Here is a 25327-nt window from a genome sequence, read left to right on the forward strand (position 1 = left end):
ATAGGCTGGAGAAAAGCCGAGAGATTGTTCACTTTCTTAACAGGAGCTGCTTTCAATTCAGCCACAGCTGCTATACCTTTCAGAAGTGAGATGGATCCCAAGACAGATGGCTCAGCAGTGACTATTTTAAGCCCCAGAGTCACAAGAACAGATCCAAAATAACTCAGTCCGGCAGGGGTCAAATGCAGAGCAGAGCTTGCTGGCTTTAAAGAAAGCATGACCCTAGATCTTTGAAGTCGCTGAGTTAAGTCAGCACTGGTGTTTTCTAGTTAATAAGACTTTTTCAGCTCAGTTTTCTGTGCTGATGTTTCAGGACAGACTTGCTCCTATGTTCTGAAAAAATCTTCCTCTGATACTTAAAAGCTCTTATTTGAATATTTATTGCTGCTATCAAGATTTGTACCAGGGGATGTTCTGTTTACCCTTATGCATCAATCAGAAAATTGCAACAATAACACCATGTAAGAAAATATCTCATAATTCAGTGACTTTCAGCAACACTTATTCTTTTTCACATGCCTGGACTTGGCTTGGGGTCAGCTGATCTGGACTCAGCCTGGCTGATCTTGGCTCCAAGTTGTAGATTTGCTTCTGTTGCCTTACTTAGCTGTCATCCTCCTTGGATCAGCTGCAGGCTATACCGAACATGTTCCCGTGGTCACGGTGGAAATGCAAGAGGGAAAGTTCAACTACACATGCATGTTTCCAGCTCTTGTTTGCATGTGTCTGCTAATAGTACATTGGTCAAAGCAATTTACATGGCCACACCCTCTATCAATGGGGCAGGAAAGATACTCTACCCGAAGTGGAGGTGGGGAGGAACTGCAAAATCACATGCCGAAGGTTGAGGCTAGGAGAGGAGTGAAACATGAGAGCAGCTATGCTATTCATCATGCCTGGGTGGCAGAGCACCTGGAGAAGAAGGCTATCTAGAGGGCAACAGAGAAATCAGGTGATTCTTTTCCCTTCTAGCAGCTGTGGCTACTCATTACCCTTTCCTCTCCAGGGAGGAGACAAGGCCACAGAAGATGGTTTGACATCTCCCTTTGGAATGACCTTAAGCTATCTCTGCACTCTTTTGTAAAGACCGCTTTCTTGTCTTCTGTCTACTGAGTGAGCTGCCCATGGCTGTTGAATTCTTCAAACTGGCTCCTCGGAGGTGTTTAAGAGATTTCAGGAGTTCAGAGACGCATGCCAGATGGATAAGTATAGAGTCGTTTAAAGGAACCCTTTTCTTATCATATCTCCATCCCTCCGTATAAGAGCACCTTCAGTTTCAACAAGAAGACTATTATAGAACCATACTGGGGTCTGTTTACCTGGCGCAGTAAGACCACATATCCACACTGAGGCTTTGCAGTCATAGAAAGAAATGTGGATATTTGCAGAGTGCCCAGCAAGGAGGACCAGGCGGATAATGCTTAAATCCTGACTTTCCCACTGATAGCTTGCAGATAAGGGATTTTAAAGGCAGGGGTAAATTTCAGGAAAACAGAAGTTACAGGCAAAGTCATAACTCAATACATGGAGTTTACACATCAGTTTTGGCTTAAAGGGGCAGGATGTCTTGAAGCAGAGGCCCATAAACCACGGGGAGAGTCAAAGATTTTCTGATCTGCAATTGGTTCTGGAGGCAAAGCTTTGTCTACAGATTTGGGATAGGCAGAGAATAATGTTAGCTCTGCCTCACGGGTGTGACTTCTTCCAGATCTCACAGGAAGAAATTTAGAACCAAGATCAGGGGCCCGATTTCAGTCCTCAGTTCCCCGTTATCTGAGGTCTATAAGCCAGTGGACTGATTTGATTTGGGGGCTGGATTTCTGAAAAACAATTCAGGGATATGTGTTATGTGTTAAGATGTTATATTTAGTTTCTATAGGGAACATCTCATGATTCTAAAAGCTTGAAACTTCCCTGGCTATTGTTTTAAGCTACTATTACCCTCTTGCTTATCAAGTTGCTTATTTGTTTCTCAGGGCTGGCTAAGTGCCTGGAACCTTCCTTGAAGGAACTTAGGATTTTCTTTTATATTCGTGCCTGGAGGCGGACCGCGAGCCGCAATAACAAGGCCCCTGCTCCCTCTCAAGACCAGAGGGGTGGGCTTCTCATCAGGTTGCTAGAGATAAAGCATATGGGATAAATACTACCCTGTTTTGGAGGCCATTGTAATGTGTCTTGAGGGCTGTCACTGGGGGTAGGAGAAACCCTGCCTACCTGTAGGGATTTTTACATAGAAAGACTGTGTAATACTAGACTGCATAATTGATAGAATCCCACAGAGCTTTCCATCACACATGCCTCCATGTAGTGTACTGAGCTTTGGTGATAGTGAGAGACAGGACTAACTGGATTTCCTAGGCTGACTAAGAATCCCTAAGTCTAGCTGGGAAGGTGATCGCTTCCGCATTTAAACACGGGGCTTGCAACTTAGCTCACACATGACCAATCAGATAGTAAGGAAAGCTCACTAAAATGCTAATGGGCAACAACAGGAGATAAAGAAATAGCCAATCATCGGTTGCCTGACAGCGCAGCGGGAGGGACAATGATCGGGATATAAACCCAGGCATTCGAGCTGGCAATGGCAACCCCCTTTGGGTCCCCTCCCTTTGTATGGGAGCTCTGTTTTCACTCTATTTTGCTCTATTAAATCTTGCAACTGCAATCTTCTGGTCCATGTTTGTTAAGGCTGGAGCTGAGCTTTTGCTCGCCATCCACCACTGCTGTTTGCCACAGTGCAGACCTGCTGCTCACTCCCATCCCTCCGGATCCAGCAGGGTGTCTGCTGTGCTCCTGATCCAGCCAGGTGCCCATTGGCATTCCTGATCGGGCTAAAGACTTGCCATTGTTCCTGCATGGCTGCGCCTGGGTTTGTCCTAATCATGTTGAACACTAGTCCCTGGGTTCCATGGTTCTCTTCCGTGACCCATGGTTTCTAATAGAGCTGTAATACTCACCGCATGGCCCAAGATTCCATTCCTCGGAATCCGTGAGGCCGAGAACCCCAGGTCAGAGATCACGAGGCTTGCCACCATCTTGGAAGCAGCCCGCCACCATCTTGGAAGCGGCTCACCACCATCTTGGGAGCTCTGTGAGCAAGGACCCCCGGTAACAATAGGAGCACCTTCCCCCAGGATCATGGGACAACATTCAGCACCTTCTGTCTCTGATTATCCCTTTTGGCCTCCTTAATGTGTTTATAACATTTATCACCATATGACATTATTTATGTTATCTATATATTTATTTATTTATTGTCTAACTCTTCCACTACTTCTTGTGGGCAAGATCGCTATCTTGTTTAGGACTATATGCCCAGAACCTAGATGCTACACATGGTATTTATCAAAAAGGGATGTAATAGGTATTTGTTAAATGAATATGTGAATAAATATGCAGACTTGTTACCTTGTTACACTGTGTAGTAATGGACAGGTGTTCAATATATATATATTCATTTCCTTCCTCCCTCCCTCCCTGCCTCCCTCCATATACAGATTAATATCCCTGCCTAAAACCCTACTTCATTTTGCATGATTCTGTAACATGTTCTCCAATGTGCAATGCCAACTTCCCTTTAGCTATATTAACATTTGGAGCCAATGGTGATTTCAGAAAGGAAAAGTAGTGAGTCTTGGCTCAGGTATGCCCATGAATTTTGAAATTCAGATGTGAGAGGACACTTTACAAGCATTGGTGTAACAGGACACCCTTAGTTTTTAAGAATGGCCTCTGCAGTTTGTCCTAGAAGAAAGGAATGCAGGCTGGGTGTGGTGGCTCATGCCTGTAATCCCAGAACTTTGGAAGGCCAACGTGGGTGGATAACTTGAGGTCAGGAGTTGGAGACCAGCCTGGCCAACATGGCAAAACCCCATCTCTACTAGTAATACAAAAATCAGCAAGATGTAGTGGTGCACACCTGTAATCACACCTACTCAAGAGGCTCAGGCACGAGAATCGCTTGAACCCAGGAGGCGGAGGTTACAGCGGGCCGAGATGATGCCACTACACTGCAGCCTGGACAATAGAGTGAAACCGTGTCTCAAAAATGAAATAAAATAAAATAAATAAAAAGTACCTATTGGGTGCTATGCTCACTACCTGGGTGATGGGTTTGATTGTACCCCAAACCTCAGCATCATGCAATATACCCTTGTAATAAACCTGCACATGTACCCCTGAATCAAAAATAGAAGTGGAAAAAAATATCTGGGAAGAAACCTTAACCACCTTTTCTCTCTGAGGGAGACTTCATCTATGTAACAAGACCACTTTTGCTAGCCAGTCCTCTTCCTTTCTCTCTTTCTCATAACCTGTCTTGCCACTAAACCTGATTTATCAACATAACCTGCTTCTGGCTTCACTGGGCCTGCATTCTTTCAAATATAAGCTTCTGTTTCTTACTGTTGGGTTGGGTGTTCATTCTGAAGTCTCCGTGTACACACATTGAATAAACTTGTATGCCTTTCTCCTATTAAGCAATCTGTTTCATGCCAGTGAAATTTCAGCAAACATTTAGGGGGACAAGAGCCTGTGGCCCCCATGGGGACCATCAGCCAAGGAATATGGAGACCTCCAGAAATTGCAAAAGGCAAGAAAATGTATTTTTCCTGAGAACCCTCAGAGATGAACAACCCCTGCTGACATCTCAGTTTTAGTCTATTTTGGACTTTTGACCTCCAGAACTGTAAGATAATTCTGCATTGCTTTAAGCCATTAAGATTTTCTTATGGCTTTAATTTGTTACAGCAGCAATGGAAAACAAATACATTGATGTACCAGTCAGGATTATTTAAAAAAAAAAAGTATTTAAAACCAAGGGAGCTGAGCTGGATAGCTCCAATGATTGTTTCAGTTCTAATCTCCTGTCTTTAGAAAAATCTTCAGTTTTCTAAACTCTCAAGGAAGCAAATGGGGTAATGACGGGACGGTGGAGTCGAGCTGACCTTGGATGACCTGGGGACCCTCAGCTCCATCTGAGCCTGCTTGCTCACTGGCGGATCATCCATCCTCTTCCCACAAGGCTGCAGTGAGCAATGATGAATCCATCGTAGTTCAATATGCTGTGTGTCTTCTTCCATCTTTCTTTCTGTCTTCCTTTCTTTAATGAATATACGGGAAAGTTGGCAGCAGGGAAAGTATGGAATACAGTAAACAGTGAAGAGACCAGCCTAACATTAACTAAAGCAACAATGCTGGGTGTGTTGGTTGGTTTCGTTTGTTTACTGCTGTATCTTAATCAAGTAAAGGGAAATAAAAATCTCAGGGTCCTGCAAACTACTTATGCAAAAGAGGTCATTGCAACACCCTCTTCCAAATGAATACCTGTCACTAATATTAGGCATCAGCCAGGTTGCCCGTGGAGAGGTAAAAAACCTAAGGCAACTGGGAAGGACAGCCTCCATATCATTCATAAGCAAATTCTTTTATTCTTTCTTTCTTTTTTTTTTTTTTTTTTTTGAGACGGAGTCTCACTCTGTCACCCAGGCTGGAGTGCAGTGGTGCCATCTCGGCTCACTGCAACCTCCGCCTCCCAGGTTCAAGTGATTCTCCTGCCTCAGCCTCCTGAGTAGCTGAGGTGTGTGTGTACTCCTAAGTAGCCAGGTGGTGTGCCACCACGCCTGGCTAATTTTTTGTATTTTTAGTAGAGATGGAGTTTCAGCATGTTAGCCAGGATGGTCTCGATCTCCTGACCTCATGATCCACACGCCTAGGCCTCCCAAAGTGCTGGGATTACAGGCGTGAGCTACCGTGCCCAGCCCATAAGCAAATTCTTTGCTGGCCTTCCATAAACAAGGACATACCAACTGTAACTTTAAATCTGCAACCTAATTCTAGCTCCTAAAACTCCATACCGATAATGCTGATTACAAGCTCATCTTCCCAGGTGCAGAACAAAGTCAAGATTCCTTCTTCCATCTACCCAGAGAGGTCTGCATAACTGACTCTTCCTTTATTCCCCTTTTTCTCTCCGGACATTCACATTATCTTATGTAAAATGTAGATTTACTAAACTAACTAAATTCTCTCAGGAATGTAGCTATCTGCTGCCTGCCTGCCTCTCTTCCATCCCCTGCTCTTTAAGGAAATCTATAAATACTAACCTCCAGTTTGGGCGCCCTGGTTCACACTTGTAATCCCAGCATTTTGGGAGGCTGAGGTGGGTGGATCACTTGAGGTCAGGAGTTCGAGACCAGCCTGGCCAACATGGTGAAACCCTGTCTCTACCAAAAATACAAAAATTAGCTGGGCATGATGGCTGGCGCCTGTAATCCAAGCTACTTGGGAGGCTGAGGCACAAGAATTGCTTGAACCTGGGAGAAGGAGGTTGCAGTGAGCTGAGATTGCCACTGCACTCCAGCTTGGGCAATAGAGTGAGAGACTCAGTCTCGAGAAAAAAAAATACTAACCTCCCTATCGAAAACCTTTTCTGAAGAACAGCCACAGATGTATCTGTGGCTTGTGTTTTTCCTGGAGGTGCCCTGAAATGGCTTGATAAACCTTGATGATCGAGGCAGGGCGCAGTGGCTCACATCTGTAATCCCAGCACTTTGGGAAGCCTAGGCAGATGGATCGCTTGAGGTCAGGAGTTTGAGACCAGCCTGGTCAACATGGTGAAACACCATCTTTACTAAAAATACAAAAATTAGTCAGGTATAATGGCGTGCACCTGTAATCCTAGTCACTCAGTTGGCTAAGGCATGAGAATCACTTGAACCTGGGAGGAGGAGGTTGCAGTGAGCCAAGATTGCACCACTGCCCTCTAACCTGGATGACAGAACAAGACTCTGTCTCAAAAATAAATAAATAAATAAAACAAAACAAACAAACAACAACAACAACAAAAAAACAAGAAAACCACCCCACAAGAAAACCTCGATAATGGAGACTTATGCCTCACTCACTCATTTTGGTTGTCAGCCATATTCATGTTCTGTTTCCCTCTCTGTGCTCCTCAGCAGTGACGTCTCAGGGACATTTTTCAAGAACAAAGATGATCGTGTCAGGCTGCCATGGGCCAGGCTGTCAAGGCTCTCTCCTCCTCCACCTTGACCAGCAGTTTTTTCTTCAGAAAATGCTCCAACTACAGCCAGAAGAACAATGAGAATCCTTGAGGATGCACTGGTTCAGAAAAGAGTCTGAAGTTCTCCCCTTGGACTAAAATTTTATAAATTTGATTAAGGGGAGAAAAATAAAATTCAATTAGGCATGCAGTACCATCAGTAGTCCTTGTTAAGACAGCTTGCCCTTTGTTACACTTCCTTTAGCTGGATGCTATTTATCCCAAGACTGTTTATTTGTTCTGTAAATAAAATCAAAGACATTATGAGATGATAAACTCTCTGTTTGAGTTTCTCCTTTAGGTTCTGCATACCAACAAAGCTACCTTACACTACTGACACCAGCTGGTCTGCAGGCTCCACAAGAAACTGACTCATAGAAGAATGCATTTTCCACATCCTGATAATTTCATCCCCCTTACCTCAACCAATCAACATTCCCCATTTTCCAGCTCCTCACCCTCCATGATTCCCTTAAACACTGAAGCCCAAATCCCCTCAGTGAAATGGATTTGAGGCTCAAGAATTCCTCTCATTTCCTTATTTGGCAGGCTTGTAATTATTAAACTCTTTCTCTGCTGCAAACCCTGCTGCCTTGGTGTGTTGGCATGTTGCTGTGCAGTGGGCATACCCATCTGGCAGTCCTGCAACAACCTCAGAACCACTGACAAAAGCACAATGGAGTCGTATTGTAGGACACCTGCACAGGTTCTGGACAGAAGAATCTAAGGAAGGGAGGCAATTAGGGTTGAAGAGAAGGCAGCCTGGAAGGTTACGAGACTTTGGTGTGACCTCCCTCAGAGGCAAATAACCAAATTATCAGAAGGTTCAATTTGATGAATTATTGAGAAATAATTCATCAAATTATTGGGAAAGGCCCCCATCCCAGGTGGTCCCTTTAGTGTCTGCAGTTACACATTTTTCTTCTTAAGTGCAATTCATTTTCAATCCAAAACTAATTCATATATTTCATAGGTACTTTACAATATTTAAAGTGATTCTGTACTTTTGTTTCATAGATAATAAAACCTTATATTTTGGTCTAGCACGGTGGCTCATGCCTGTAATCCCAGCACTTTGGGAGGCTGAGGTGGGAGGATCGCTTAAGCCCAGGAGCTTGAGACCAACCTGGACAACATAACAAGATCCCATTTCTACAAAAAAAAAAAAAAAAAATAATAATAATAATAAAAATTAGCCTGGTGTGGTGGCATGCACCTGTAGTCCAAGCTACTCAGGAGGCTGAGGTGGGAGGATTGCTTCAGCTCAAGGGGAAAAGGCTGCAGTGAGCTATGATCACACCACTGCACTCCAGCCTGGGTGACAGAGCAACACTGTCTCAAAACAATAAGCAAACAACAAACACACACAAAAAACTTATATTTTATATTAGAGATCAGGTTTAACATACAAATACTGCAAATACCTCTGAAAAGGTAGCATAGTTAGGTAAGCCCATGAAGGCATAAATACCTGGCATGTTGTTCTTGCCAAGGCTGAAAACTCAGGCAAAAGCAGACACACAGGGTTTCTCAAAATCAGGCAATGTTGACCTGAGGAGAATAAACAGAAAACAGGATGCAGAAAGAAAAAGCTGAGGGGCATTAAAGGCAAATTTTACTGACTTCCCTGTTGGATTTCTTCAACCAGGTCATAAACACTTCTCCAAGAGGGGAAATTGGGGAGGCACTTCTCTGCAAAACGTTTGCAAGGAGAAAATAATCCCTTTTGTTATATGGGAGTCATTCTTGTCTAGGCATTAATGCTTTGGTTCCTACATGGTTATCCCATAAAAGCCTGCAGGGAGGGTAAGTGAATGTGGCCTCAAGTAGGAGGAACATTTTCCTTATAGACATCAAATAGGAAACATAGCTTCAGACCCATAGTCTAAGGGGAGGTTCCAGGTATGCAAAAAAAGCATTTCTTTTTCTTTTTTATTTTATTTTATTTTAGAGACAGGGTCTTGCTCTGCCCCCAGGCTGGCATGCAATGGCACTGTCATAGCTCACTGCAGCCTTGAACTCCTGGGCTCAAGCGATCCTCCCACCTCAGCCTCCCAAGTAGCTGAGACTACAAGTGACCAACACCACACATGGTTAATTTTTGTATATTTATGTTTGTAGAGATAGGGTCTCACTATCTTGCTCAGGCTGGTCTCAAGCTGCTGGCTTCATGCAATTCTCCTGCCTCTGCTTCCCAAAGCACTGTGATTACAGATGATGAAGTCCTAAAAGGGTCCCCACTACGTGAAGGCAGAACGGGAAGCAGAGAGGACCCTAATAGGGGACTAGTGGCCCTCTCTACCTTAACATGGGTGTGTAAAATTACTCAGATTCGTGACCTTTTCTGTGTTTATATTTCTAGCACCAAGTCTCTATTAAAAGATGTATACTTTTAAACTCTCCACTTGCTTTTATTCAACAACATTGAGTTGTCTGGTCCCTTTCTCTCCTGGTCTAGGTAGGTATCAGAAACAGAAGCTCAGGTTGGATCTGGTTCCTGCTCATTAGCAACTCTTGGCTACACCTACACAGTATCAAAACGTTAGGTCCAGCAAACCTTGTACAGTAGATTACAAAATTCACCACAATATAATACAGCTTCTGCCATCAAGGAACTGGGTCTACTTCCCCAGTCTTCGAATCCAGGTTAGCCTTTTGATTTACTTAGTTTTTTTGTTTGTTTGCTTGTTTTTGTTCTTTGTTTCTTTGTTTATTTGTTTTTGAGATAGAGTCTCACTCTGTCACCCAGGCTGGAGTACAGTGGTGCAACCTTGGCTCACTGCAACCTCCACCTCTCAGGTTCAAGTAATTCTCCTGCCTCGGCCTCCTGAATAGCTAGGATTACAGATGTGAGCCATCACACCTGGCTAACTTTTTTGTATTTTTAGTAGAGACGGAGTTTCACCATGTTGGCCAAGCTGTTCTTGAACTCCTGACCTCAGGTGATTCACCCTCCTTTGCCTCCCAACGTGCTGGGATTACAGGCATGAGCCACCATGCCTGGCCTTTGATTTACTTAGAATGTGGTGGAAATTACCCTGTTTTCCGTTTGTTTGTTTTTTAAAGGAGACAGGGTCTTGCTCTATCACCTAGGTTGCAGTGCAGTGGCACAATCATAGCTCACTGAGGCCGCCACCACCTGGGCTCAAGCAACCTTCCCACTTCAGCCTCCTAAGTAGCTAGGACTACAGGTGTGCACCGTCATGCCTAGCTACTTAATTTTTTTTTTTTTTAGAGAGATGAGGTATCCCTATATCACTATGTTGCCAGGCCTGCCTTGAACTCCTGGCCTTAACCAATTCTCCTGTCTCAGCCTCCCAAAGTGCTGGGATTACAGGCATGAGCCACAGTGCCTAGCAGCCCCTGTTTATGTTTCATTCCTAGGCCTGAAGAGCACTTGCAGCTTCCTCTCTTCCTGCTCTTACAAACCCTGCAATCACCAATTTGTGAACCAGCCTGGGCTAGCCTTCTGGATGGTGAGGATGTATGGCCCAGTTATCCTGTTCTCTTAGCCAACACCTAGTTATTGCAGTGAAGCTGTTGATTGTCTGCTGACCACAAACACTTGAATGAGATCACAACAACAGAGGAAGCATCCAGCTCATCCCAACCCCAACTGACCACCTATGTAAGCGATGAAAGGTAGAGTTTTTAATGGGGCTAGTTATTAGGCAGCAAAAGCTAACTGATACACCTCGAGCAAATGATGAAAGAGAGAATCTTGAAAACACTGAGGTTCCACTTATGATGACACTGTCAAGAATAATCATTTATTAATTGAAGTCCTACCTAGAGACTTGATTATGAATGTTTGTAGCAGGGGAAAAACAGTGTGGCTCAGGATAAAAGAGAAGAGGTTTGAGGTTCAAATTCACCTTTTTTTTTGAGACGGAGTTTCACTCTTGTTGCCTAGGCTGGAGTGCAGTGACGCGATCTCAGCTCACACAACCTCCACCTCCCAGGTTCAAGAGATTCTTCTGCCTCAACCTCCTGAGTAGCTGGGATTACAGGCACCCGCCACCATGCCTGGCTAATTTTAGTATTTTTGGTAGAGACGGGGTTTCACCATGTTGGCCAATCTGGTCTTGAACTTCTGACCTCAGGTGATCCACCTACCTCAGCCTCCCAAAGTGCTGGGATTACAGGCGTGAGCCACCGCACCGGCCTCAAATTCACTTTCTTTTATTGATGGACACTAATGACTTTGTGACTTATATAACTTGCTCTTTTTTTTTTCATTAGAGCAATAGCTGAGATGATACAAAAAAATCGGCGTAGCCTCAAGTGATGACTTTACTAATTGTTTCCTGCTGGAAGGGATTTGGCCTTAAAATATATAGGCTAAATATCCAAATTCTCTCATCATAAGAAAATGTCCCCCACCCATCCTGACCCAGCACTTGCAAGCCATGGAATGTGTTTGCTCCCGCCCTCAGCACCGTGGGTGTTATTGGCTGACAAACCAGGGGAGAAATGTTCTCAAAAAGAGACCCTGGCTCTCCATTTCTTTATGCAGGTTCTTGTGTCATTGCTTCTTTTTGGAAACAGAGCTCCCACTGACATCAAAAAGAATCTTTCTCAAAGTGCCTGGAAACCAGAGGGCAGGCAGCCGTGGTTCCCCCAGCAGCAGAGATTCAGCCTCTGATGCATTCACTGGAGATCAAATTGGATTAAATGCCCCCTTCTAAGCAAGCCTGCAAAATTGCCCAACACAAGGTCTTTCATGCGTTAGACCTCGAACGAAGGGCAAGCCTCAAAGCCTGGCCTAGTTCTAAATTTAGATAAGTAATTTTACCCAAGAATGTAACCGTGTAGTGACTATTTCTGCTTTTCCTCCTCTTTAAATGCCCAAGCGGGGAGGATAGGTCTACATTGATGCCTTGACAATTTTGAGGAGATGTCACGTGGGTATTTCTCGGTGAAAAGAGCAAAAGTAATAGGAGACCAGCTTAAAATGTCAAGTCACATTATTGGCAGACACCTGAGGTGATCTTTGCAGCTTTCCTCTGCTCTTAATTCAAGCAACATTACATGTGCTATGACAACAGTGAGCAGTCTGGAACAGACTGTTTGATCTCCGGGAACTGGATGTTCTGGGGACAACCTCAATGCTTCTTCATGTATTTTCTCCTCCTTAAAGAGGAGCTTATTCTTTGGGGGACAGTTTATATACTCTAAGGGCTATGGCAGTGGAGATGGGGTGCAAGGCTGAGAATCTGCGTGTGACTGATTTTAAGTTGAATTAATATATGAATATTTCATAGACACACACACACACACGCACACTAAGGATGCATGTCCAATTAAATATCTGGTGTCTCTGCTTTGTAATAGAATTATCTCAACTCATCCTGACTATCTGATGTGGAAAAGAAGTTCTCGGCTGGGGGCAATGGCACACGTCTGTAATCCCAGCATTTTGGGAGACCAAGGTAGGAGGATCACTTGAGCCCAGGAGTTTGAGGCTAGCCTGGGCAACTTAGCAAGACCTCCATCTCCCCAAAAGTGAAAAAAAGAGTTAGTCCTGGCATGGTGGTGCATGCCTATAGTCCCATCTACTTGGGAGGCTGAGGTGGGAGGATCACTTAAACCCAGGAGTTTGAGGTTGCAGTGAGCTAGGATTGTGCCACTGCATTCCAGCCTGGGTGACAGAGTGAGACCCTGTCTCAAAAAATAAAAATATAGAAAAGAAGAAAGCAAGTGAGAGAGAGGGAGAAGGAGAAGGATAGAGGGAGGGAAGGAGGGAGGGAGGGAAGGAGGGAGAGAGAGAAAGAAGAAAGAATGAAAGAAAGAAAGAAAGAGAAAGAAAGAAAGAGAAAGAAAGAAAGAGAAGAAAGAAAGAAAGACCAATTGGCAATTCTATATATATTCATTTAACAGAAAAGTAAGACAAAACTAATGATTAGGCTATAAATTCAGTATGTTTAGGACTCAGGGAGAAGAAGAAAGAGTCTGTTTATCCTACTCTGGAATTAAAAGCTCTCCTAAAAGGGTGAAGCCAAGGAATTAAACGGCTGCTTTAGGAGAGGTTAGTGTTTCTTTCCTTCTTTCTTTCTTTTTGAGACAGGATCTCACTCTGTTGCCCAGGCTGGAGTGCAGTGGTGTGGTCATGGCTCACTGCAGCCTCAACCTCCCAGGCTCAAGTGATCCTCCCACCTCAACCTCCTGAGTAGTTGGGACCATAGGCACACACCACCATGGCCCACTAACTTTGTTTAGTTTTTGTAGAGACAAGTCTCATTATATTGCCCTGGCTAGTCTCGAACTCCTGGCTTCAAGTGATCCTCCCCCGTCAGCCTCCCAAATTACTGGGATTACAGAGGTGAGCCACCATGCCTAGCCGAAGCTCTTGTTTCTGCCATGGTTATCAGTGTAACCACCGGAGATGCAGATGTCTAAATGAAGATTTTTCAGAACCATCGGCACACTCTAGAGGCAAATCTTGGACTTACCTGTCTCTCTTATAACCTGAAGAGCAAGGCACGGGGTTTTGATTGAATTGCCTAGTAACTCTGTCGTGAACTGCACTGTTTTTTTCTCCCTTGAACACATTACTGATGGTAACAAGGGAGTTATTTTCAATCAAGGCATGCTACAACGAAAAAGATTTCTCCTAACATTGTGATCCCTTCCTCTGAAATCCATTTCAGATTGGCGGATAAAATGTGATTATATTTACACTTCCCTGACACAATTCAGGCAGCAAAATAACAGCCTGTCGGAGACATTTTTCTTCTTCATATCTAGATCTGTCAGTGTAGTGCTGGGGGAATGGGGAGGGGTGGTGGAGGCAGCTGGGGCTGCTGATATGCTTTTGTTGGCTCACAAATAGAGATTATCTGTGTACTGTAGGGCTCACTATCTCCTTCTCATCTCAGAGTTCCTTGAATGCCATCTTGAATGGTTTTCAGAGCGATGATACAGTATGCTAATCAATAGTACTCTATGCAAATCCAACTTCTCATTTTTGCCTTGATACAGCCCATACATTATTTCAGCATAATCCTTTAATTGCTTCATGAATGTACAAAGTATAACTCGTTAGTATCTGTGGAAGTCACAGTTGCCATTTGTGTTAAAAATCCAGATTTCAAGGCTAATATGGTGGATGGGGCAGGGTTGAGGCAACACAGGATTGCAGAGAAAGAGCCCGGGGTGGAGTGAAGAATTCTGGTTCCAGTTTTCAGCCCATAAGGGATTCACCAAATCTGAATGTAGGCAACTCATCCAACTTCTCTGAGCCCAGGCGTCCTCATTTATCAAATGAGTGGGTTGGTTTAGGGACCATCAAGTTTCTATGTGTGTGTGATAGCTCTGCCTGTACTCTTCAGGGAGATAATATCAAACTTCTATTCAAGTTTCTATGTACAATTCCAAGTTCTACTCTCAGTAAAGGATGTATTGTACATTCTATTTCAACGAGACTAGAAAGATCATAAGAATCTCATATACATCACCTTGAAATCTTCCTAAGCAATCAGTGTTTCTAACCAAATATAACACTGGACCCAAGAAAAGAAGAGGACACTACTCTTTAACAGGTCTTCTCTGAGCTCTTGATATACAGTTAATGTGGTGGCCCAGGAATAAAACATGTATTATCCCAGTTGCTGGGATGCTACCAACAGACACCCTCTATGGGAACTACCTTAGCAGCAGAGAGACACCTCACCCCTGGCCACATCCCATTCCTGGAACAACCTACATCCGCTGACTGATGAATGTCAGGATGTAAAGGCTAGGTCCTCTCACCCTAATTTGGGCTAGCTGTAGAGGGTCATTCCATCTTGAGAACTCCCCAAAGGGTTGGCTGAAGCTTCTGTTGAGACTTCAGCATGGCTCAACGTCTCCCTCTGCTCAACATTGCTTCTTTCCCCTCCTTTCCACTGGTGTTGGTCACAATGAAGTGGTGTCGTTGTATGGGGTAAATACCCAAGGTTCGTCGTCTCACACCAAGGAAATTGGGGATGCAGACACAAAAGAAGTGAGTTTAGGAGCAGAGGTTTAATAGGCAAAAGGAAAAGAAAGAAGAATAGCTCTCTCTCCTGTGAGAGGGGCGCCTGAGTGGGACTTCCGGCTTTGTGGTGAAGTTCATCTGATTTTATAGACAGGCTTGAGGAGGTGGTATCTGATTTACATAGGGCCCAAAGATTGGTTGGACCAGGTGTAACGTTTACATAGCGAGCAAAGAAGCTGGCCACCCCACCCTAATCTTCTATTATGCAAATGGCTTCTCTACCTGGCCAGCCATGTTGCCTGCTCCTTATTGTACACATGGTTGGCAAAGGAAAGGGAAAATGGAGCAGCCATTTTGAACATGCCTAGTTCCCAGGTAGCCCCTTTCCTATTGGCATAACTGCTGGGATTCACTCTTGCAAGCTTCTAGCTTGCCTTTCTATGTCTGCAGCTCAATTTTACAGGCTGCTCTTTTTAGAAAAGAAAATGATTTTGAGGGTGCTTTTCATTGAAAGGGAAACCTTACCAAGGACTTCCTTACCCTCACTATCTGCCTACATAATTTCTTCTTAACTCCTATATCAACAAGAGCGTTTCCTAGTCAACTTCTTACATGCTTGTCTCCATCTTAGTGTCTGCTTGTCAGGGAGTCCCACCAGCACCATGACAGAAAGTGTTTCCTCTAGGAGAGGAAGTTTAAATGCCTTTCATTCAGCCATACAGTGTGGACCCTAGATCTGAGTTCAGTACTAAACCTTTGAAAAACAGGAGACATCATGATCAACCTACAGATTGATGGATTAAATCCAATCTACAGATTTAAAAGATTAGATCAATTATTTATTAATTTAAAATATTACATAAATCCACACTACAGATTTTGCAGATTCTTTGGGAAAACTGAAGGATTTCCCAAAACTGAGACAAACCCAACAATCAGCTGAGACTGAGTATCTTCTATCCCCTGAGGCAGGATGGATCCCTCCTCCCAAACTTACCACACTCTGCCTCTCTATCCTAGAGAGGGTGCAGAGCAAAGCTCTCCAATGCAAAACTCAGTGCTGACAGCTACTTTTCATCGTATTTGCAGAATTTATTTTATTTTGGTAAACTCAGAGGAAAATAAAACATTCTTTATTTTTATTAAAAGTGAGGTTGAGGTTGATTGCATAAAGAAAATGTGGTATTACACACACACACACACACACACATTCTCACACTTACCATGGGATACTATGCAGCCATAAAAAAGAAAGAAATCACATCCTTTGCAACAATATAGCTGTATCTGGAGGCTATTATCCTAAGTAAACTAACTCAGAAACAGAAAATTAAATACTGCATGTTCTCGCTTATAGGTGGGGACTAAACAATGGGTGCACATGAACATAAAGGTGGAAATTATAGACTCTGTGCACTCCAAAAGCGGGGGAAGAGGAAGATGGTTAATGGTTGAAAATTACCTATTGGGTACAATGTTCAATATTTGGGTGATGGATATACTAAACGCCCAATCCCCACCATTATACCTGCAATACCCATGTAACAAACAAGCACATGTAATCCCTGAATCTAAAATAATTTTTTTTAAAGTGAGGTTGAGGTAGGAAGGAGTGGTGTTTTTTTAGAAAAACAGGGGAGAACATATTTATCTGATCTGCAGAAGTAAAAAATACTTCCTTATATAATAGCCCCAGACTTCATCCATTGATTGACATTACCTGTGCAGCAATTTTGGGCAGTTGAGTTTCAACACCTCTTCTGGGGCCTTAAGCCATCAGTAGGCCTTCAGCATATTTTCTTCATGTTACAAATCTATGTACCTGCCCCAGTAGTAAGAGGAAGGAGGAATAAAGGCAGAGAAGGGAAAGAGAAAGAGGAGAACAAAAAAAGAAATATATTCCTGTGATCTTTATCACCTTTTAAATACACTCTCCATGTTTTCTAGAATCTTTGGAAGTTCCCACCTTCTCACTCCCTCTCCCAAAGTCTTCAATCACTGCAATTGTCATTTGTCAACATTATTCTGGTCAGGCACTGTGGCTCACACTTGTAATCCCAGCACCTTTGGAGGTCGAGGTGGGAGAATCACTTGATTCAGGAATTTGAGACCAGCCTGGGCAACATAGTGAGACTCCCTTTCTGCAAAAAAAAAAAAAAAAAAAAAGTTAGCCAGTCATGGTGGAATGTGTCTGTAGTCCTAGCTACTTGGGAGGCTGAAGCAGGAGGATCTCTTGAGCAAGGGAGGTCAAGGCTGTAGTGAGCCATGATCACACCACTTGACTCCAGCCTGGACCACAAACCAAGACCCTGTCTCAAACAAAACAAAACAATAACACACACACACACACACACACACAAGCCATCCTTCTACTAAAAGTGTACCAAGAAAAGTTACTACTGAACACAACGGTTGGTCAGTTTTAAAACATGGCTGCAAATTCTTAGGTATCCATCTAGTCAAGTGGTGGGCTCTAAGTCCCCTCTCCCTGAATCTTTGACCAATATGTCAAGGGTCTTCAAACTATGGCTTGGGGGTGAAATCTGGCCAGCTCCCTGGTATTTTATGAAGTGAGCTGAAAATGGCTTTTATATTTTAAAATGGTTCTGTTTTAATCAGTCATGTAAGAACCTGCCTAATACCCTTCTTTTTGCCTCTTGTCTCACAAAGCTTAATATTTTTACTACCTGGCCTTTTAAGAAAAAGTTTGCCAACCCCTGGAATGGGTTATGACAGGAGTGATGGTGATGCTATACGACTTCCAATGCTAGGTAGCTTTCTCTGTTTTTGGTGGAATATTTACTCTTACAGCCATGGGCCACTAGGTAAGAATCCTGACCACCTTGAGGCGGCCATGTTGTGAGGAAGCCCAAGACACAGAGAGGCCATGCACATGTGTTCTGGTTAATAGTCTCAGCTAACCTCAATCTCCAGTAGTTCAAGCCCCAGCCATTTGAATTTTCCCATCTGCTGCTCTCTATATTATGGAGCAGAGACAAGCCATTCATCCTGGGCCCTGTCTAAACACCTGATCCACAGAATCTTTAAGCATAATAAAATGATGGCTGCTTTATTCCACTAAGTTATAGAGTCATTTACTAGGCAGCAGAAGCTAACTGGAACAAATATCATATAATTTATTGTTGAAGCCAAGATACTTTGAAAGGGAAGTTGTGAATATAGGAGGATCACAGACATTGCCTAGGATTCTTTAGGGCAAACCAGATTGTATGATTTCTCTGCCAATGAACCCCAAATTTTTGACCCACTGCGTTCATTTTAGCTCTCACCCTATTTAACTCTCTGCAGTATTTGAAGTCATTAACCACCCAATCTTGAAGTTCTTTCATACAATGTTTTCTAAAGTATTACTACTTCTTTCTCTTTTTACATTTTTGAGAATTCTCTTTCAATATTTTCCTACTGACATTCTTCCTCAGACCACTGAGGACCCCAGGATCCAATCTGTGTTCGATTTTGTCAAACAAGGAGAAGCCAAGATGGGATTAGCTATGCAAGAGATGGATTGGGGTAACAGCTGTGACGGACAAAGTGGGGAAAGCAGGCATTGTCAGAAAGAGCTTTCAGACCATGCTGCTGGTCTGACATCTGTGCTAAAGTAGGGGGAAGGAAGGGGGATTGGATAGAAAAGGGCTCAGACCGCAAGAAAGTTTTGCCCAGGCCAATGAAGAGCCAAACTCACTCATTAAAAGAGTCCCAAATCGGCTGGGGATGGTGGCTCACGCCTATCCCAGAACTTTGGGAGGCCAAGGTGTGCAGATCACGAGGTCAGGAGATCGAGATCATCTTGGCCAACATGGTGAAACCTTGTCTTTACTAAAAATACAAAAAATAGCTGGACATGGTGGTGCGTGCCTGTAAGCCCAGCTACTAGAGAGGCTGAGGCGGGAGAATCCCTTGAACCAGGGAGTCAGAGATTGCAGTGAACCGAGATCGCACCTCTGCACTCCAGCCTGGCGACAGAGTGAGACTCCTCTCGAAAAAAAAAAAAAAAAAAAGAAGTCCTACATTGTGCAGGAAGGAGTCTATACTACTTCCCCTACTATCTCCGTTAACTGGATGGGAGCAGCTTGGGTGAAATGTGACCTTAGAATGAACATGATGATGGACCCAGAAGCTGGTACTATCAGTCGACTATGCTTCTGGCAGCAGGGATCTAACCAGGGAATTTTGATGGTGACCACAGTCTACCTGTCCACATATGTATAGGGAACAGCTACACCATGGCCTCTCTTTCTAAAAGAAATTTGGTTTGTGGGACAAGGTACTGCCCCATTGCTACAGTAGGTCTTGCGGTTAACAATACTTGGCAAACAATACTTGACTAGATACATGTTACAGTGAGAATACTCTTGACCCTTTGTGGATGGAGGGGATGCAACATAGTTGACTTATCAACAACAGTCAGTTGATCTCTTTGAACTCTATACCACCCCCACCCTCAGCTTTCAGTTTGGCAGGTCATAGTGGCTTTATTGGCGGATGATGGTGGCTTCATCGGCAAGTCATGGTGGCTTATCTGGTGGTTTGATTCAAACTTTGTTTCTCAGGGAATGAGATACTTGGCAATCATACCTTTCTGAGGCTGGAGTTGCTGCATGTGTTCATTCACAGTTACAATGGTGCAGGGAGTCCCAGGAAACACCCAGGAAGATCACCTGGATCCCCCTGCATTTGTCCTTGTCCTCATTGGATAAAGTGGCCCTACAACCTCCTGCCAATGAGACTTAATCACACTTGCCAAGTTGGTGACTCTTCTTTGCATCTGCTGATTGCTGGACACAAGGAGTCCAAAGTACCTTCGTCACATTTGTAGAATGCAGTTCAGCAGGACCCTTACTGTGTCCTCTGTTAAGTATGTTCCCTTTAGGGACCAGCCGCCAGAGCCCAGGATTCCAGGAAAATAAAATACAGAGTCCCCAGTGGGTCAATGGGAGTGATGAGAAGTGGGGATAAACCTACCTCTACCCCTTTGTTTCCAGGCCCATATTTTCTTCCTATTTGGGGCACAGAACCATATAAAGCACTCTAATTTGATGTGTATACTGTATCCTAAAAAATGCCCCCATATCCTTGAAGACTATTGGCTACACAATGGTACTTCCCCGGTGCCTTTAGAAGTCTGTTTCCGCACTCTGTGAGGTTATTTCCTTCTGGATGATGTAGCACATCATATAATAGTCGACAATCCACCCATGCCCACATCTTTACTATGATTTGGGTCCCTGGCTGGATGCTATGTGGTGTGGGTCTCCATACCTGCGGATCCAGCATTTATAAGCCTCCAGATAGGTGACTGACTGGGGCTTTCTGGGCAAAAGAAAGCAAACAATACTTGACTAGATATATATTACTATGAGGATACCCTTGACCTTTGTGGATGGAAGAGATCCAACATAGTTGACTTACCAACAACAGTCAGTTGATCTCTTTGAAGCATAGTGCCATATTGGTAGGATATACTAGAGCCAGTTTGTACCAGCTCCCAGTAGTTACTAGTGCACATCTTTTATTTATTTATTTATTTATTTTTTATTTTTTATTTTTTTCTGAGACGGAGTCTCGCTCCATCACCAAGGCTGGAGTGCAGTGGCGTGATCTTGGCACACTGCAAGCTCCACCTCCCGGGTTCATGCCATTCTCCTGCCTCAGCCTCCCAAGTAGCTGGGACTATAGGCACCTGCCACCATGCCTGGCTAATTTTTTTGTATTTTTAGTACAGACAGGGTTTCACCATTTTAGCCAGGATGGTCTCGATCTCCTGACCTCATGATCCATCCACCTCGGCCTCCCAAAGTGTTGGGATTACAGGCGTGAGCCACGATGCCTGGCCACTTGTGCATATCTTTTTGAAACTTTGTGTTCAATGACATAATGTTAAGCACTTAGAGGTTGCTATGGTAAAGTACTTACACCCTAGAAATTGGAAAATATAAGTGAGAATCCTGACTCCGCCTCAACTCTGCCAGAGAGCTGGTTGTTAAACATTTACCAGCATACCACTGCTTATAGTTTAAGCTTCTATGCACATTGCAGCATCATTCCTAATCCTTAGCCTAACTGAACAATTTTGGTGGCTGAAGTCTAAATTATTGAGGGTATCTGCCTTCAGTTATAATGGCCATCTTCTACTAGAGGTATCAGCTAACAAGAACAACTATGAATTCTTGACTAAATCCAAAACCACATAAATTTTTTTAAAAACTTTGGGCCAGGTGCAGTGGCTCATGCCTGTAATCCCCGCACTTTGGAACGCCAAGGCAGGCGGATCACCTGAGGTCAGGAGTTAGAGACCAGCCTGGCCAATATGGTGAAACACCGTCTCTACTAATAATATGAAAATTAGCCAGGTGTGGTGGTGGGCACCTGTAATCTCAGCTACTCGGGAGGCTGAGGCAGGGGAATCGCTTGAAGGTTGCAGTAAGCCGAGATCGCACCACTGCACTTCAGCCTGGGCAACAGATTAAGACTCTGTCTCAAAGAAAAAAAAAAAACTTTGATAGCATCAGACAATTAATGCAACCAAGTATTGAAAAGCCAAGTGAGCAGTATTTTCTCTTCCTTAGGGCATTTTCTGAATCCCAACCTGAAGTCTACAGGACTAGCAGGAAGTAACAGCCCAGAACTTTCAGAACTATCATGGGAATTGATGAAAATGAGAGTTCAGGGCCTCTGAGACTTCCATGACTGAGGGGTAAGATCCTGGAGAAAGGGAACTAAAGAGACATTCTATTCCACTCTCCCCCCCTCATGGACAAAAAGCTGATAAACACAGCATAAAATTGTGACTAAGGGAAAAAAAAGTTTTATATATATATATATATATATATATATATATACACATATATATGCAGTATTTTTAGCAGGCTCATGGTGCTAGGAAAACAAAATTATGTTTCAGAAAGAGCCAAGAAGTTGATGAAGCATGCATAGCCGCATACCAATTCAGACCCAAGCAGGAGTAAGTATAGACCCAAAACAAACAAGCTCATGTAGAAGCTTAAACCTAACCTCAAATCATTTCACTCCCTGATTGAATAAATGCATTTATACCTATTAACCAGAGTAATTTTAAATCCTCTACAGAAGAATGGAGCATAATGCAGAACCTTACGACTTTTATGCAAAATGTCTGGCAATGAAAAAATTATCATGCATGCATGAGAAAGTAAATGACCAAAATCCCAGGAGAAAAACTAAAACAGAAGAAAGAAACAGACCTAAATGTGATGCAGCTATTAAGGCAAAAACTTTAAAAATAACTGTGATGATATGTTTAAGAAAATAAATGGCAAGATAGAGAATTTCAACAGAATATTGGAATCTATAAAAAAAAAACCAAAGAGAAATTCTAGGACAAAAATAATAGGAGTGGTCAAAAACAAAATTCAATAGATGGTTTAACAGTATATTAACATAGCAGAGGAAAGGAGTCATATATTGGAAGAGAGCTTAGTAGAAAAACATACAGACTTAAACACAAAGAAAAAATGCTGAAAATTACAGAAATGAGGCTGTGGGGCATACGAGACTTGGTAAGTGGTCGAACATACTTATACTTAGATTCCTGGAAGGAGAGAAAAGAGAATGGGACAAGTGATGTTGGAAGAAATAATGGCTGAAAAATTTCTCAAACTAATAAAAGACATCAAGCCACACACACATTCAAAAATCTGTCTGGGTTCCTATTAGGACAAAAACAAAGGATGCCACATGTAGGCATACCATAATAAAACTCCTGAGAGCTAAAGAAAAACTCAAAAGCAGCCAGAGAAAAAAGACATGTTACCATCAAAGGTACAAAAAAAAAAGCCTAAGAGCTGTTCTTTCAGTAGAAATTATGGATCAAAAACACAAGGAAATGTGCTTTTTAAAACTTATTTCTAGGCTGGGTATGGTGGCTCATGCTTGTAATTACAATTCCAGCACTTTGGGAGGATAAGGCAGATGAATCACTTGAGGCCATGAGTTCGAGACCAGCCTGGACAACATGGCGAAATCCCGTCTCTACTAAAATACACAAAAATTAGCCAGGCATGGTGGTGGGCACCAGCTATCCCAGCTATTCAGGAAGTTGAGGCTGGAGAATCGCTTGAACCCAGGAGGTGGAGGTTGCAGGGAGCCCAGATCATGCCACTGCTCTCCAGCCCAGGTAATAGAGCAAGACTCTGTCTCAAAAAAAAAAAAAAAAATTGTATTATTATAAAATTGTGCTTATTAGGACCATTGATATGATTACAAGGCTAGACCAAAAATAGACGAATGGAATACAGTGAAACAAGCCCAGGCATACTGGCCACCTGCTCTGGGATAAATGTGCTGCAGCAAAATTCTTGAGATATCATTTCACAAAAGATGGCATCCAAATGTCCAGTAATTAAGTGAAAATTGTTCAACATCACTGGTTAACAGAGAAATGTATATTAGAACTATGAGATACCTACTCACATGGTTAAAATTAAGGGGTAAAAATTGGCAATGCTACACATGGGTGAGAATATGGAGCAACTGGAATTTTCAGTCTGATGATGAGAGCATTGTTTGATACAACCACTTTGGAAAATGTCCCATCGGGTATGGGGAAGAGGGAGGGCAAGGAGTAACAGTGGAGATGACAATGAGACTCGATCTGATCCTGCTACTCAGCATTAAGAGCCAAGGGACTGCCCCCTCATATACCAACTGCTATGAGAAGGAAAAACAGACCGCTCAATCTTTCTCCCCTGCTCAAACTTGGGGTTTGATAAATCCCAGTAATTAATCTTACCAAGAAATACCTGATTTCCTGGGAATAACATTTTTCTTTTTTTTTTTTTTTCTTTTGAGACAGAATCTTGCTCTTCACCCAGGCTGGAATGCAGCAGCACGATCTCAGCTCACTGCAACCTCTGCCTCCCAGGTTCAAGTGATTTTCCTTAGTCTCCAGAGTAGCTAGGATTACAGGCGCACACCACTACACCCAGCTAATTTTCATATTTTTAGTATAAATTGTGTTTCACCATGTTGGCCAGGCTGGTCTCGAACCCCTGACCTCAGGTGATCCACTCGCCTTGACCTCGCAAAGTGCTGGGATTACATCACATAGAGTTTTCCAAGAGATCTCTGTAAGTGTAGTGGCATGATCATAGCTCACTGCAGCGTTGAACTCCTGGGCTCAAGTGATCCTCCTGCCTCAGCCTCCCAAAGATCTGGGATTGCAGGTGTGAGCCACCACAATTGGTTTTTTTTTTTTTTCTTGGTAGAGATGGGGTCTTGCTATGTTGCCCAAGCTGGTCTCAGATTCCTGGCCTCAAGCAATCCTCCCACTTTGCCCTCTGAAAGCACTGGGATTACAGGTATGAGCCATCACAACTGGCTAATTTATTTTTGGTTTGTAGAGATGAGGGTCTTGTTACGTTGTCGAGGTTCATCTCAAACTCCTGGCCTCAAGCAGTCTTACTGCCTTGCCCTCCCAAAGCACTAAGATTACAGGTGTGAGCCACTACACCTGGCAACTTTTTTTATTTTTAATTTTTTGTAGGGACAGGATCTCACTATGTCGCCGCAGACCTCAAGCAATCTGCCCAACTCACCCCACTTCCCTTAAGAGCATGAGGCTGAATCTACTTGACACTGAAACAGTGGCTTACTGTAGCCAGTTCTGATTGCTGTCAAATGCCAGGGTCCTTTTCCTCCATTCTACCTGCAGGCTCAGTTCTGGAACAATGAATGAGGAAACTGTCAGGCTCTCTTTACTAGGCTGCCTTCTGACATTTGATCAGCTCTTCCTACCTTGTATCAGTCCTAGATGAGGATAAGTAAGGTAATGACTTCCATACTTAATCCCCGCCATGATGTCTTTGGCCCTGATTCCTGGTTTTTCTTTTCACCTGCTAAAATAGAAGCTCAACTCTAAATTCTGGCACGTTGGGCAGAATTCCTAACAATCTCGCTTAGTTTCTTCTAGCACATTTCATAGCCCAAGAATTGGACACTGCTTCTGTAATATCTAGCTATTAGTATTATTATTATTATTGAGACGGAGTTTCATTCTTGTTGCCCAGGCTGGAGTATAGTGATGCGGTCTCAGCTCTCTGCAACCCCGCCTCCTGGGTTCAAGCAATTCTCCTGCCTCAGCCTCCCGAGTAGCTGGGATTACAGGCAGCCACCACCACGCCCAGCTAATTTTAGTATTTTTGGTAGAGACGGGGTTTCACCATGTTGGCCAGGCTGGTCTCGATTTCCTGACCTCAAGTGATCCGCCTGCCTGGGCCTCCCAAAGTGCTGGGATTACAGGCATGAGCCAC

This window comes from Pongo abelii, chromosome 6 (assembly GCF_028885655.2).
Source record: "Pongo abelii isolate AG06213 chromosome 6, NHGRI_mPonAbe1-v2.0_pri, whole genome shotgun sequence".
In the NCBI taxonomy this organism is placed as follows: Eukaryota; Metazoa; Chordata; class Mammalia; order Primates; family Hominidae; genus Pongo; species Pongo abelii.